Genomic DNA, 16632 nt, shown 5'->3' on the forward strand with positions numbered 1-16632 from the left:
AATTAAGTTTGAAGACTATTAAAAACATTATGCTTTTTTTCTTTTTCTTTTAAAACTAATTTTGTTTTTTATTCTGAAGTTAAGCACCCCCCCAAATTTCCATATTTATACTAGAATATAAAAAGAGGATTATATAGGAAACCAGGAATCTCTATTTCTTGTCACTTGCTTCTTTTTTAGTAAACAATAAATTTTGCAGGTTACCTTAAAAGCAGTACTGCTTATTTGTGTTTCTGTCCCCTTTTGAGTATTTAAAAAAATGTTTCAATTGCCCTCTTTTCATCACTATTATGGAGGGAACAGAGAAGGTAAGAAGCATTTATTAAGTACCTGATATGTGACAAGCACTGTGCTAAGGATCCTTATGACAACCCTGGCAGGAGGTACTATGATCCCTATTTTATCACAGAGGAAACTGAGGCAAAATGGCTTGCACAGGATCACATGGCTATCCCTCCCTAATTCCCTCAATTTAAAAATCAAGAGAAAGAAAAAACATGATAAACATCACCCATGGGCTATGTCCAAAAGTATCTGTCTCTGTCTATACCATGATGCTATCACCACTTTTTCAAGAGGTAGATAGCATGCTTCATGGTATGCTGCAGATATGATTGGTCATTGCATTGATTAGACTTTTTAAGTCTTTCAAAATTCCTTTTCTTTCCAATCCATCCTTTTATATATTGTTCTGGTCCCTTCACTCTGCATCAGTTTCATAATCACTTTGTTTTCTAAGATGGTTTTTTTTCATAATTTCTTTTGCCCCAGGGCATCTGAAGCAGGCACGGTGGAGTGTTTAGAAACACCAAGATCATCCACTGCATCCCAGGATATTGCCAATCATCCTGACTTTTGTCTTGCCACTGGACTTCAATGACTCTGAAAGAGAGAGTGAGGTTGATGACTTTATACAACCCTATCTCACTTAAATCCAACTCACTTGCCTCAAGTCAAGACATCACCCCATGATGTCATTGGTCCCCTTAAAAATGAAGGATGAGCTGGGAAAACTGGAAAACAGTTTGGCAGAAACTAGGCGTAGACTGATACTTCACACAATATATCAAGATAAAGTAAAAATAGATACATGATTTAGAAATAAAGGGGGATAACACAAACAATTAGGAGAGCATGAAGAAGTTTATCTGTGAGACCTATGGATGAGGGAAGACTTTATGACTAAACAAGACTTAGAGAACATTTTGAGATATAAAATAGATAACTCTGACTACATAATTAAAAGAATTGCACAAACAAAATCAATAAAAACAAGATTAAAAGGGAAACAAAAAACTGGAGAAAAAAATTTTGTAACAATTGTCTCTGACAAATGCCTCCTTTCTCAAATATATAGAGAACTAAGTCAAATTGATAATAATACAAGTCATTCCCCAATTGACAAATGGTCAAAGGATATGAGCAGGTAGATCTCAGATGAAGAAATTAAAACTATCTTTAGTAATATGAAAAAATGCTCCAAAATTACTATTAATTAGAGAAATTCCAATTAAAACAACTCTGAGGTATCACCTTAGTGGCTAATATAACAAAAAAGGAAAATGATAAATGCTGGAGGGGTTGTGGAAAAATTGAGACACTAATACATTGTTGGTGGAGCTGTGAACTGATAAAACCATTGCAGAGAACAATTTGGAACTATGCCCAAAGGGCCATAAAACTGTGCATATCCTTTGACTGAGCAATACCACCACTAAGTCTGTATCCCAAAGAGATCAAAGATTGGGGGAAAGGACTTAAAATTTGAAAATTGGGGAGTTGTCATCAATTGGGGAATGGTTGAACAAATTGTGGTATATAATTGTAATGGAATACTATTATGTCATAAGAAAAGATGCACAGGATGATCACAAGATATCCTGCAAAGTCTTATATGAGGTGATGCAAAGTGAAGTTAGTGGAGTTAGGAGAATGTTGCCCATAGTTAGTAGCAATAATGTACAATGAGCAATCAGTAATGACTTATCAACAATGCAAAGATACAAGACAAGTCCAAGAGACTCATCACACAAAAAGGTTAACACCATCATGGAAGAAACCAACAAGAGTTGCAGTTGCAATGCAGATTGAAGCATACCATTCTTCATTTTATTTCTTTCATGAATTTTTCTTTAGTATAAGCAATATGTCATCTTTCATCACATGATGAACATGGAAATATATATGACATGATAGCACATATATAATCTATATATGTATTGGTGAACCTATGGCAAGGATGTCCAAGGGGGCTTCTCTCTTCCCCTTCTCTACTGGGCCTGAGGACATTTTTTCACATCACCTGCCCTCTACCAACAGCCCAATGGGACTGTTTCCTCCCTTCCCTGTCTGGAGTAAGGCAGGGGGATGGGGGGATCACTCACATGTGGCATGAGGGTGCAGTTTGGGCACTAGGTTTTTAAAAGGTTCGCCATCACATATCATATTACCTGCCATCTTGGGGAGAAGGAAAGGATGAGAAAGAGGATGGATTGCAAAATGACAGAAAACGATTTTTAAGTTGTATTAACATTTAATCTAGAAAGATATTTTTTAAAAAAGATGAGCAACCATGGTCCATGAATATTTCATTACATTCATATACTAAAATCTGTGCAGTCATTCTTCGACTGATGGACACCCTTTCTTGGGTTCCTGTTCATTTCCTCCTCTCTTCCCTTCTTTCTCTTCAAACTCTCAGAACAGAACCAATCCACCCCCAGATCTTGTTTTTCTTATTTAACTTCCTCAATATCCTTTGCAGACACTAAGATTTTGAAGGAACACATTTTTATTCCAAATTTTAGGGTTAGCTTTACATTATCACACAGCCCCTTTCCTTTGTTCCAATGAATTTATCTTTCTAGGTTTCTTTGGACTCATATTTGCATTTCAAAGTTTCTATTCAGCCCTGGTCTTTTAATTACAAAGACAAAATTCCCTCTCTTCCTTTAAAGACTGGTATTCCCCCTGTAGGATGACTAGATGATCTCAGCTTCCCAGAGTAAATGAAAAATTGCAGGGTAAATTTTGCCTTTTGGAACACTGTATTTCAAGATCTCCCTTTATTTATGATAAGAGCTTCCAGGTTTGGGGTGTCCTGACTGTGACCCCTCAGTCCCAGAGCTGCTGCTTTCTGGATACATGCAGTATTTTTTCTAATAGACGAGTTCTGGATTTTGATTATGACATTCTTGGGACTTTACCTTTTAGAGTTTATTTCAGGAGGCAATTGTTGGATTGTTTCTATCTTTACTTTGCTTTTTGGCTCTCATACATGTGGGCAGTTTTCATTTAGGCCTTCTACAAATGAGAGGAATTAGAAAAGGGGTTCTAAAAGGTTTCTCTTGACTCCAGATTCTATAATCCTTTAAATCTTGACTCTTTCCCCTGACTCTGTAATTTCTACTGACTCCTCACCTCTTTGGGGCATATCTCCAGAGGAAAAAAATACAGGCCTTATTTTTATCTTATGTAAGCATTGTTAACTTACCTTTTCAGACCATCAAAGTTATCTATTTGCTAACGATTCCCATTTATAATCCTCCATATTACTTAAAACTCAATCGATATTTCTGTCAAGGAGTCCCAGAGTCCTGAACTACCTAATTTTGCTTTTCCTTCATTGGAATTTGCAGATCAGGCTCAGGAATGCGGGGAGGGTCTTACTTCAGTGCTTTTGTAAGGTCACTGGAATTTAGAATAATTTCCCTATCAGGATTAGGGTTGCACTATGTGAGGGAGTCCTTGCGTAACCAAATTCCCTTAAATGGAGTAAACTGAGCTTGGAGTGGCCCAGCTGGTCAGAGTCCATAGTCTGTGTGCTCCAAACCCACTCAGGGCTCCTGTTTCATCTTTTCTTCTCTCAATGGAAATCATGATGTGTTGCTTTAGATCTAACAATCTAATCCTAACTATTGGCACTCCTAGTTTCAATTGCTGGAATAATTGCTTTTAATTATACTGATTACAAGAGAGCTTTTCTGCTCAAACTTCATTTTCTATAAATAGCGAGGGATTTAATTCATTCATTTAAACATTTATTAAGCATTTAATACCTTTCCAGACTTATCAGTTTGTTCTTCAGTTCTTTTTTAGTCCTATCTGACGCTTCATGACCCCGTTCTGTGACCCTGGAAATGACCCTGTTTGCCTCAGTTTCTTCATCTATAAAATGAACAAGAGAAGGAAATGGCAAACTACTCCAATGTTTTTTGCCAAGAAAAGCCCAAATGGGGGGCAGCTGGGTAGCTCAGTGGATTGAGAGTCAGGCCTAGAGATGGGAGGTCCTAGGTTCAAATCTGGCCTCAGACACTTCCCAGCTGTGTGACCCTGGGCAAGTCACTTGACCCCCATTGCCTAGCCCTTACCACTCTTCTGCCTTGGAGCCAATACACAGTATTGACTCCAAGACAGAAGGTAAGGGTTTAAAAAAAAAAACCCAAATGAAGTCACAAAGAGTCAGACATGTCTGAAATGACTATACAATAATATAGAATATGCTCCACTACAGGTGAGGGCAAGGGGTCCCTCCCTGGGAGGTCTCAAACCACTAGAAAAATTCCAGACTAGAAAGAACATATGACTCCTCTGAGCTCTGGACCTGTGGAATGTGGCTTGGCCAGAGAAGACCCTCCCTGATGGCTGCTGATAAGTGGATCAAGATGGCTTTCCGGTTCCATACTTTTGAGATCTGCAGATCTCATTAATAGACCACCTTGTCCAACTTCCTGCCACAACCCCTCTCCCTGACAATCACCTGCCCTTGCCAGTCCCAATGCCAACCCCAGAACCCGCCCAATATCACCTGCTCTTGAGGTCACATGACAACCTCAGGCTCATTTATAAAGTCACTGAAGTCATACGTGGCCTCCCTCAAAAGACCACACGCCTCCTTTTTGTTTTCTGTCAGCTCTCCTGTGAAACTAATAAAAACACCATCTTTTGTTTCTTTAGAGAGTCAGATTTCCACTGGGAAGCTACCTCCTGGCCATTGATCTTGCCAATAAACCTTTTAAACTTTATTGGGAGGCTTATAATTCTTTAGGTGGGAACTCCTCGCCAATTGAGACAGCTCTCCTCATAACACACTGAGGTCAAATACACTGCTTAAATATTAAAACTGGATCATTCCCTGCCTTCAGTCCTAATTATCTATTCTAAATTCTAGATTTCTAGAATTCTAAATTTCTAAAATTCTAAATTTAAGTGTAAATTATCTTTTTCCTTTATAGCAGGTGTTCCTAATGTGGGGTCAACAAACCCCCCAAATTTTTATATAACAGAATTTCAATATAGCTGATCTAAGTATTTTATTTTATGCATTCAAAAATTATTTTCCGAGGAGACCCTGGGCTTCACCAGGCTGTCAATGACACAAAAAGGAGTAAGAACCTCTTCTTTATGGATATTTACAGCTCAGATCCCAATGTCCCATTATGGGGTGAAGGTGACATTTTGTTTTGGAAGCTATGATAGCAGAGTTTAGATTCTACCAAACTGGATGAGATGATAGGAATGGTCAGGTCAAGAGCAGATCTGACAATGGCATCCCTCTACTCAATAAACCCCAGCACTGAATCCATGCCACTTCTAAGATCAAATAGAAAATATCCTCTGTTAGACTTTTAAAGCTCTTCATAAACTTCCCTGGCACCCATGCCTTCCATGTACTCCACTGTCTAATGACCCTGGGCTCCTTGTTGTTACATGAACAAGACCAATCTCCAGTCTGCAAGCATTTCTCTGACTGTCCCCCATGCCTTGAATGCTCTCCTCCTTCACCTCTATATTCTGGCTTCTCTGGCTTCCTTTAAGTTCCCGCTGAAATCCTACTTTCTACAGAAGCCTGACCCAGTTGCCTTCCATCTGATGGACTCAGGGGTTTGCATAACATCTCCCCCATTAGAGTATGAGCTCCTTGAGAGCAGGGACTGTCTTAGGTCTGTCTGATTTCCCACTGCTTTGCATACTGCCCAGAATATTTATTATTATTCAGTTGATTCAGTAGAGTTTGATTCTTCATGATCCCATTTGGAGGTTTCTTGGCAAAGTTACTAGAGTGCTTTACCATTTCCAAGTGGAATTTCGGAACACTGAGGAACTAATGAAAGATTTTATTGAGAGGATGAAAAGATCATGCCAATAGCCCTCCAGTAATGGCAGCAGTGTCTTGTTGAGTAGAATAGGGAGCTAAGACTCACCTAAAGTTCTTGAGGTCAGAGGGGGCTGGTGAGTGGGTGGATGGGGGCTCAGGCTAGTAAGGTGAATGAAACATGATGCCTTAGCTTGTTCTATGCAAATATTCTCATTTTTTTCTTTTAAACTTCTTTTCTAGAGAGGTAGTGAGGTGTAATGGATTTAGGGACAACCTCAGAGTGAGGATCACCTGAATTCAAGTCTCCTAATCCATTGTCTGGCTATTTGGCCTTAGGCACTTAACCTATTTTAGTTGGGCACCTAACCTACTTAAAGCTATCTGTGAGCCAAGCAACTCTAAGGTTGGAAGTTGCTGATCTCTTAGTAGAGGGAATTTCCTGACCAGGCTCATTCCTTCCTTCCTTCCTTCCTTCCTTCCTTCCTTCCTTCCTTCCTTCCTTCCTTCCTTCCTTCCTTCCTTCCTTCCTTCCTTCCTTCCTTCCTTCCACCCTTCCACCCTTCCTTCCTTCCTTCCTTCCTTCCTTCCTTCCTTCCACCCTTCCACCCTTCCACCCTTCCTTCCTTCCTTCCTTCCTTCCTTCCTTCCTTCCTTCCTTCCTTCCTTCCTTCCTTCCTTCCTTCCTTCCTTCCTTCCTTCCTTCCTTTCTTCCTTCCTTCAACCCTTCCTTCTTTCCTTCCTTCCTTCCTTCCTTCCTTCCTTCCTTCCTTCCTTCCTTCCTTCCTTCCTTCCTTCCTTCCTTCTACCCTTCCTTCCTTCCTTCCACCCTTCCACCCTTCCTTCCTTCCACCCTTCCTTCCTTCCTTCCACCCTTCCACCCTTCCTTCCTTCCTTCCACCCTTCCACCCTTCCTTCCTTCCTTCCTTCCTTCCTTCCTTCCTTCCTTCCTTCCTTCCACCCTTCCTTCCTTCCTTCCTTCCACCCTTCCACCCTTCCTTCCTTCCTTCCTTCCACCCTTCCACCCTTCCTTCCTTCCTTCCTTCCTTCCTTCCTTCCTTCCTTCCTTCTACCCTTCCTTCCTTCCTTCCACCCTTCCACCCTTCTTTCCTTCCTTCCTTCCTTCCTTCCTTCCTTCCTTCCTTCCTTCCTTCCTTCCTTCCTTCCTTCCTTCCCTCCTTCCTTCCATTGCTCTGTCTCTGTCTCTCTCCCTTCTTTCATCACTTCCTTCTTTCCTCTCTCCCTCCTTTCCTTCCTAAATCTATGATCCTGTTTTAACTCTGACAAAAATATTGACATCAGTCTAAAAAATCTGATTTGGTAAGGAAGAAGAGTCTGTGGTTATACAGAACACAATAAAACAATATTTCATTCTTTTTTAACGTTTTATTTTTCCCCCAATTACATATAAAAATATTTTTAACATTCTTAAAAAATTTTTTGTGTTCTAAATGCTCTCCCTCTCTTCCTCTTTCTAACACAGTAAGCAATCTGAATATACATTTTTTACACATATTTTGCTCTTGAAAAAACTATTATCTAGATTTTCCATTTATTTAGATTATCTCCTCTCTACTGAGTATAAATTGGTGTGGCTAGCCCACAGATATGGCAGATATTTCTTGTGAATTCTTTTTAATCCCTGTGTTTGGCAGTAATTGATATTTCCCAAACATTGAAAATCTAAAGCCAAATAGTTTTGTTTTTGAGTGTCTGGATATCTAGCTTATAGACTCTACAGGAGTCCTCTCTAGAGGAATATTTATTCCCTGAAGGCTGCCAAGTCAGTGAAGACACCACTGTTTTCACATAGGTAAACAAGATATAATTTCCTTCCAATTCTAAGTCCTATGTTTCTTTGTTCTGAATCACATTGGATGGGATTCCCCCACATCCTGTCAAAGTCAGTATTCAGTATTATTGGGGGCTTTTGCAGTTGCGTAGACTGAGTGACCTGTCTGTGACTCTGTTAAGATGGGGCTGCTCAGAGGGGAATGTGTATCTTTCCTGTTCTGATGAACTTTGGAGCTAAGTATAAGGACACATTCATCAATGGACAGTATGTTCTAGTGAGATTCATGTAAATTCCTGGCAAAATTCTAGAATGTAGTATTAATGGGACAGTGTGCATTTAGAAAAAAATGAATACAGGGTGCCAACATGGTTTTATGAAGAAAGGGCAGGCCATGGATTCAATGATCATCTCTAACCAGATGATTCTCAGGTCTATTTGTCCACTTCCAACCTTTCTCCTGATCTCCAGTCTTGAATTTCCAACTATTGCATTCCAGATCGTCACTAGTCATCTTGACTTATTTCTTGCCATTGGACTCTGATGTCTCTGGAAAAGAGAGTGAAGTTGACATTTTTTTTTTGGTATTACATTGATTTCTTGAGGACACAAATCCTCTTTTATTTGTCTGTGTCCTACCTTTAGCACCCAACAAAAGGCCTTTTCAAGACACAATCAGGAAATATGTATTAAGTTCTTCAAAAAAAAAAAGACTTCACTTAATCTAGAAATCACAAATAACACGATGAGGGAGAAATAGACAAAACTAAAAAAATGTGACCCACAGAAAAACACAGATGATCTGTACTTATTTAATAAAATCACTTCTTTTGGGGAAATGCTTCTTCTTTTCGACGTTCTAGAAGTGGGCAACACTAAGAGAATGAACTAATAGTAATCAAGAAGCAGTTTATTTTGTCATCCAAATACAGAAAGCTACTATGCTTTGGGATCCCAAAATCAATGAAAAAAACAGAATCAATCCTTTATTTTAAGCATACAATTTTCAAGTATTTCTGGCCCTGATATTTTCTATGACAACTTCCATCTTCCCAGCTCCTTTTCACCATCAGCAACTGGTCATAATAAGCAAGTCAATAAGCTGGGTCTGCACTGCAGAGAGACTTCAAAGGCCCCCTTTGATGAGATACAGCTCTGCTCCCTGGTAACTTGTGTCCTCTCAGAATCATCCCCTGCTTCCGTCAGTGCCTTTAAGATGACCACTGACCTTTGCGTCCCTGGCCTGGCATCTGCCGTGGCCTCAAGAGGGCTAGCATCAAAGTTGGGGTTTAAGAGTGTTTAGTTAGTTTATCATGGAGTTATTCCTCCACTTCTGTCTTGATGATGGGAGGATTGATATACTGCTCTCTGAACACAGTTGTCTTCTCTTATACTCAGCCCCAGGGTTCCTACAGCCCATCATTCCTGAAATGCTGATTGTGCTGTTTGAAATGGACCCTCTCTAGAAGGAACCCCGGCCTTTTGGCCTCATTTACCTACCTGGTAGCCAAAATGGCATCTCTAAAGTATAGGCTGGACCATGTCACGTTCCTACTCAGTCACTAACTCTAGTCACTAGAGTCTAGTGAGTTTACCTCTGAGATCACACATCTGTTTGGCTTTTAAAGCCTTCGTCATGCCTTCACTCATAAGGGTTCATTCCCATCATGGTTCTAGGCCCTCTAGGGGATACAGAAGACTTAGAAGGCACTGTCTCAACCTCTACTTGTTTTCAATAGTTGGGGAATCAAATAGAAAATAATTAGAAAGGGACTTCCAAGCAAGGGTCAGATGGCATCCTGCGGTATTTGGGAAGCTTTGGGGACAGAACTAAAGGCCAGGGAAGAAGAGCTTGTGAGTCCTCAGACACTTCCTATCATTTTAGTAATGTATCTTTGTGGATTTCAAAATTAAAAAAATTATAAAATCAATATACAATAATATGTATTATATTTGTGACTTTTATTTATATTATACTTATAAGACTTATTAATAATGGCAAAAGTAAAAAAGAATTAGCTAAAAAAGGTGCTAATCCAGCCCACTTGTGAAAGAAGAGAAAAGAGGGAGGAGTTACAGTCGACTTATAACCAATCACTTATAACCAAACGTGAGGATGCAGGAAAAGAGAAAAGGATTCTAGGTAATACAGAAAGGAATTTTGGGTAATATAGTTTTTAGGGATTCAAGAATTTCCAACTATATAACTTATTATGGATGAGCTCCCTTTTCAAAGTCTCTTTTTGGGACCCTCAGTTTTCTCATTTACCAAATTAAGGGGTTGAGCTTGACAACTCTTAAAGTTTCTTCCGACCTAAAACCTACGATTGTGGGTCATTTCTTTTCTCAAGAGATGAGAACCTTGAACTTCTTAGCTATGATTGTTTTTTTTTTTTTTACATATTAAGCCTGATAGACCTAAATGAACTGAGTCTGATCATCAGAAAAACAAAGAATTCTATCTTAAGTCTCATAATTATCCCATGAGGCAGGCAAAGTAGAGAATGAGACTGTTGAAGTGAGTGGCCTATTGGGTACCCAAATAACTGTGTCAAGGGCAAGACATAATCCCAGGGCTTCCATGCTCTTGGTACCACCCATTTTGCAAAAATCCCCAAGGAAAATTGAAGCTGCAGGTAGTTGATAAACATTTATTAAATGCCTAGTGTGTACCAGGCACTGTGCTAAGTACTGGGCCCACAAAACAATGTAAAAGGCAGTCTCTGTCCTCAAGGAGCTGGCATTCTATTAGGGGAGAGAACGTGCAAACAACTCTATAGTTATCCCTTCCACATGGCAAGGTTAGGGGTGTGGTGTCTCCCCAGGATGGAGGCATCCTGGAGAATCCTTGTAAAATTTTTAGGTTCTCCCTTTATACCAAGAAGTTTGAATTTTTCCTTTTCTTTTATGGGGGTTTACATTAACTTGTAAATTTTGAGTTAAGAATGTGTTTCCTAGTTTCTAAACGTTTTTTGCAATGTCTGGTGGCCTTTATGTATTGTAACAGTTAAAATTTAGGGGAGACTGAGGCAGGTAGAAATTAGTTTCTCTCTGCAAGGAGTATTATATTTTTAGATGTTTATTGAAGATTAAGGATTAAAGAAAATACAGGATAAGGAAAACGTGCCTAGGCCAGGGAGGCCTAGACAAGACCTCACCTACATTATGGAAAGAGCCACATCTGCTCTAAAACGGAAGTCCAAAAAAAGAAAAAAAGAGAGCCAAAAAACCTTTGCAATCAGCTTAAGTACCTTCTCGATCTCGCCCACCTCAGAATTCTGTGAGATTACAAAGCATTTTGGGGAAGTGGAGCAAGGACTTGTGGGGATTAAAGTCCAGAGTTCAAATCTCAATTTTACATTCCCCTGTTTGATCCTCTGGGAAGAAGTCCTTCCCCAAAGGATCATAAAAACATAATCAATTTAAAGATTACAATAATTTGAGGATAAGAAAAAAACCCAATAATTGCTGAACGCATTGACAAAAAGCCAGTTAGGGGGAGTCCCCTTTGGCATGAAAGTATACATACAAATAAATGTTCAATCAACCACACCCAAAGTTCAATTTTGTGCAACTTGTGGTCTGGAGGCATCTTCATTATGTCTTCTCCAACAATTCAGTTTCTGGGTTCAGAGAGGTAGCATCTTCTTTACCTAAAATTCTTCTCAAAAGGAATTTAAACTTTGAAATTTAAAATAAAAATTTTTTTTTACATTCCCCCCATTAAGAGGGTGATTAAAAAACTGGGATCACTTAGGGATGCATGGCTGAGGTATATGAATCAATTGGTAAGAGAAATTAACAAAAACATCAGAAAAATCCAAAAGAAAAGAAAAAATTTCTGGATGAAAGTATAGACTATCAAAGTCTTATGTGTACAAATTCCAAGTAAAAGAAAAATAAATCTATAATAGGTCCTTCAATCAGGGCCCAAAATCAAAATGATCTAGCAATGATGCATTTATCCAATCAATAGCCAGGACTACAGAAAGGTACCACACTATAAGAGGCAGAAAAGGGGACCAGATTATAGAAGCCAAGTAGGAGCCAAGTTTTGGGGATACTCCTCTGTGAGTATCTTCAGAGTAAGTGTGGACACAAGGAAAGCCTATGTCTAGCAATGATAAACACAGTAATCTCGAGTCTTCACACTAGGTTCAAGACCTTTGTATTGGCCTAGAAGTGCATCAATCCATCCTGGATTGGCTTTTCTTTGGCTCTGTGGTATATATCTTGTCCTGGAATCAGACAGAACCATTAAGCAAAGTCCCATAATTTATCTAAATAACTAGTGGCATCGTTTTTATAGTCACAAGCTTGTTGGCATTCTCTGACAAATGTATTTCAAACTTGTAGTACTGAAAAATCAAAACCTTAATGCTGGTGACATGTGCTTTAAATATAAAAAGGAGAGAAAAAAACTGAAATAGTATATTGCACATGCAAGAAAATATAATAATAAAAGAGCTTTAAAAATTAAAAAATATAGCTTATAATCATTGACACACTGTGTCAGCTAAGAAAATAAAGATTGTAAGACTTTCTCACTAAAAATGAGATCCATTTCCTCTTAATATCTGGCCATGATCACTGTGAGTAGAAGGCAAATGAATTGAACAGTAGTACAAATATGTAGTTATCAATATCCCCAAAATTCTCAATAGCCCAATTAATTACAATAGCAAACAAACACACTTTCACATTTCACATAAGTTGTATGACATTTAAAAGCCTATGGCTTGATGGATATTCATCACAATTTTTACAAATGTAGCAAATCTTTCAACCTTGGTAATAAACATATATATATATATATATGTACATATATATATATATATTTTTTTTTAAAACAAGGTAAAACTCATCTTGGGTTAAGAACATAATCAAGAAATCTATATATCATTCTGGTGCAAGTAAAGTAATGAGCTAAAGAGCATAAATAAAGGGGTGCTCCTTTTTTGGAGGCTTTTTAGGAGTACAAATGCCCTGGGATTAACTGCCCAACTTCCATTCACATATTTAGAAATGAGGGAAGGTTGGGGGTTATAAAATGTATTTCACTTCAGCTACTAGAATGGGCCTTACCTTGCGGTAGGGGCAGGCAAAAATAACCAGAGATTGTTAAAAAAAAAATTCCAAAAATCATATTTAAAAAACCCTTAAAATCATTTGAGATATTTAGCACATTAATTTTCCAAAGGTTGTTCTACAATTATAACCAGTCCTGAAGTCCATCCATCCTCTCTGTGAGAATTTACAGTCAAAATAGTCAAAGTCAAAATAGAAAGGCTGTTTTTTTTTCTCATATGGGCTTAATTACAATAATATTTGTTCAATAGTTATAGGGGAAAAACAACAGAATTTTAAAACTCAGTACATTCAAAATAAATTCAATTAACCTTCAGTGCAACAGAATATTGAATCCAGTAATATATGAACTTAAAATCACAAAGTGAAACCTTAAACAAAAAATGCAATAGAATACAGAGATTTTTATAAACCATTGGAGTCTGAAATGCCTTAGAATATAGCCTTTAGTCTCTTCAAAGTTCCTTAGGTGTGTGTTTATCCATTTAAATGCCTATTGTCTGAAGGCAGAGTGGTAAGGGCTAGGCAATGGGGTTCAAGGGATCTGCTCAGCACCCCACAGCTGGGAAGTTTCTGAGGCCAGATTTTAACCCAGGACCACATGTCTGTAGACCTGGCTATCAGTTTTCTGAGCCACCCATTTGCCTCCCCAAAGTTGAAGTTGAATCTTTGGGCTGAATTTTCTCCCTGACAGGCAGGAGAAGTCAATGCTATTACCAGAAGAGTCAAAAGGTATCCTTTTAACAGCCCATTGCTATTAAGGTTCCTGCTTGAAAAATCTGTTTCTTCTCTCCCTGCTATGATCCCTCCTCCTGCCCCAGTCCATGTGGAGCCCAGGCCGCCCACATGGAGCCAATACCACCACCACCACCACCACCCCCTTCCCCCCAACCCCCCCCGTTTTGTTACCCGCCAAGGATCTGGGTTTGTTGGGCAGGCAGGTCACCAGGTGATTACAATCTTGGTTGAATCAGGTGGGCCAGGTGAACAAGAGAAAGTCCGCTGGGCCGGTGCCAGAGCTGGAGCACAGACAAGCAGGGCGGAGCGGAGCGGGCAGCCAGGGTGGTGCCAGGAGAAGTGGCTGTCCCAAGCGGATGGCGGCCAAAAACTGTAACAGTTAAAATTTAGGGGAGACTGAGGCAGGTAGAAATTAGTTTCTCTCTGCAAGGATTATTATATTATTTGATGTTTATTGAAGATTAAGGATTAAAAAAAATATAGGATAAGGAAAACATGCCTAGGCCAGGGAGGCCTAGACAAGACCTCACCTACATTATGGAAAGAGCCACATCTGCTCCAAAATGGAAGTCCAAAAAAAGAAAAAAAAAAGAGCCAAAAACCTTTGCAATCAGCTTAAGTACTTTCTCGATCTCGCCCACCTCAGAATTCTGTGAGATTACAAAGCATTTTGGGGAAGTGGAGCAAGGACTTGTGGGGATTGAAGTCCAGAGTTCAAATCTCAATTTTACAGTATTTTCTGTGGCTTCTGCAAAACTCCTCTCCAAATCTCATTTAATTTCTTTTGTCTATTTACCATGAAGGAGAAAGTCACAATGTGGAAAGTATAGCTGTATATACAGGATAAATTGGATACAATCAGCAGAAGGAAGGCACTAGCAGTAAGGAGGATCAAGAGAGATTTTCTCTAGGAGATGGGTTTTTAGCTAGGACTTGAAGGAAGCCAGGGAAGCCAGGAAGCAGAGATGAGGGAGAAAATTCTAGGCATGAGAGCCAGTAAAAATGTCCAGAGTTGGGAATATCTTGTGTGAGGACCAGCATGGAGGCCAGAGTTCTAGGGGACTGGGAGAGGGAGAGAAAGATACAAGACTGAAAAAGCCAGTGGAGCAGGTTATAAAGTGCTTTGAATACAGAGGATCTAAGAGGTAATAGGGAGTCACTGGCTTTTATTGAGTTGGGGGAGAAGAGGAAATGATGGGGTCAGATTTGTATGTTGGAAAGATCATCTTATACACAACTAGCCTCCAAAAGGTCCACTCTTACAAGTAAGAGGAGCTCAGACCCAGGTCAAACTTGGTTCATTGCCCCGTGACATCTTGCCACCTACCCTGCCATTGACGATTGTTCTCTTCCCCTGAAACAGCATCCTGCCAATCAGATCTTCAGAGACTATGTGTGTCCCACTCTCCCCTGGAGTTCTATTCCCAGTGGCTGCTATTTTCCACAGACTCTCATAGAAATTCTTTTGTTTTTAATCACCTGCAAATAAATATTCATCTGTTAGTGTTTGTGAACCTTAGGCTTCTAAGAGGGAGTTGTTGACTTGTATAGAGAGCAGTGTCCAGTTGGGTTTCTAATTTTCTGGTTGGGAGCAGTGAGAAAGAGAATTGTAAACTCCCCAAATCCACTCCTTTGTGTTATGGGAGAGCTTTTGACACCAGACACACTGATGAGGAACAAACAGTATGTGCCAGGGACTGAGCTAAGAAAGTCCTTGTCTCTGCCCTCCAGAAACTAATAGACAGGAAGAGGACACACAAAAGGAAGTGGGGGGATGGTTCTGGCTAGGAGCATGGTGGCAAAGTCTGGGGAATCAGAAGCATAGTCAGGAGATGGAATGAAGCCACACCAGCTTGGGCTTGTCCCCACAATGAAGACTCTGAAAGGAACCAAACAAATTACATGCCCTGGAATGATATCTGATCTTAGATCCAAATAGATTTCATTTTACAGATGAGGAGACAGAAGCTTAAAGAGGTAAAGTGACTCCAAGAATTTAACCTAAGAATTCTGACACCACATTCCGGGCTCTTTCCTTTGCACCACATGGCCCACCAGATCCCAGGAGGGTTCCCAAAGCTTAAAGAAAAGGAAAGAGAAAGAAATATATAGAGAAGAAAAAGGGAAAAGGAGAAATGAAACTTTTTTTATATTCAGTGGCTTTGGGGACATTTTTGAAGTACTTGTGATTATATCTCAGGGGCTTTTATTGACAAATAATGGCACCATTTATAAACAAAATCCCCATTCTTGTAGGGACACATAATCTCTCTCTCTGTCTGTCTTGTCTGTCCGTCTGTCTCTCTCTGTGTCTGTCTCTCTCTCGATAGAGCCTCTACCGTCCATCTTAAGAAGCTTAGAATCTTAGAATTAGTATCTTAGAATCAGTATCATATATTGGTTCCAAGGCAGAAGAGTGATAAGGCCTAGGCAATGGGGGTTAGGTGACTTTCCCAGGGTCACACATCTAGGAAGTGTCTGAGGTCAAGTTCGAACATAGGACCTCCTGTCTCTAGGCTCTCAATCTACTGAGCCACCTAGTCCCCCTCTGTGTAATCTCCTATGAAATAATTGCCAGAGTTTTAGTCACTTTTCAGAAATAGCTTCTGTTAATCTTGGGGGTCCAAAGAAGTTTCCAAAAGGGGTTCCTAACTCTTTGGACTTGGGAGACTTGCCAAGTAATGAAATTTAGCAATGAAAAATGACTAAATACACCCATAATTTTTCCTTAAAAGATCTCCCCTACTTCAAACCACCTGGCTGGCTTGAAATACCACCTGGACCCTTTTCCTCCAAACCTTCCATTTCTTCTTTGTCTGTTCCTTTGTTTGCCCTGCACCTCATAAGTTCATGAGGGATATAAATTGGTTAATGTGAGTGTCCAGCAGCCAGATAAATAGAAACAGGCTCAAAACTGGCC

The 16632-nt window shown here is 39.6% G+C and overlaps 1 long non-coding RNA gene across 1 annotated transcript; it reads right to left on the reverse strand.

Moving 5' to 3' along the window:
• Window positions 1-8240: 8240 nt before the first annotated feature.
• On the reverse strand, window positions 8241-15477 carry LOC103101508 (uncharacterized). Its single transcript, XR_463227.3, has 3 exons — window positions 15040-15477; window positions 13884-14082; window positions 8241-8435 (listed from the first exon to the last, which is right to left on the reverse strand). It is a non-coding gene; the product is annotated as an uncharacterized LOC103101508 (long non-coding RNA).
• Window positions 15478-16632: the final 1155 nt, after the last annotated feature.

This window comes from Monodelphis domestica, chromosome 2 (genome assembly GCF_027887165.1).
Source record: "Monodelphis domestica isolate mMonDom1 chromosome 2, mMonDom1.pri, whole genome shotgun sequence".
Classification (NCBI taxonomy): domain Eukaryota; kingdom Metazoa; phylum Chordata; class Mammalia; order Didelphimorphia; family Didelphidae; genus Monodelphis; species Monodelphis domestica.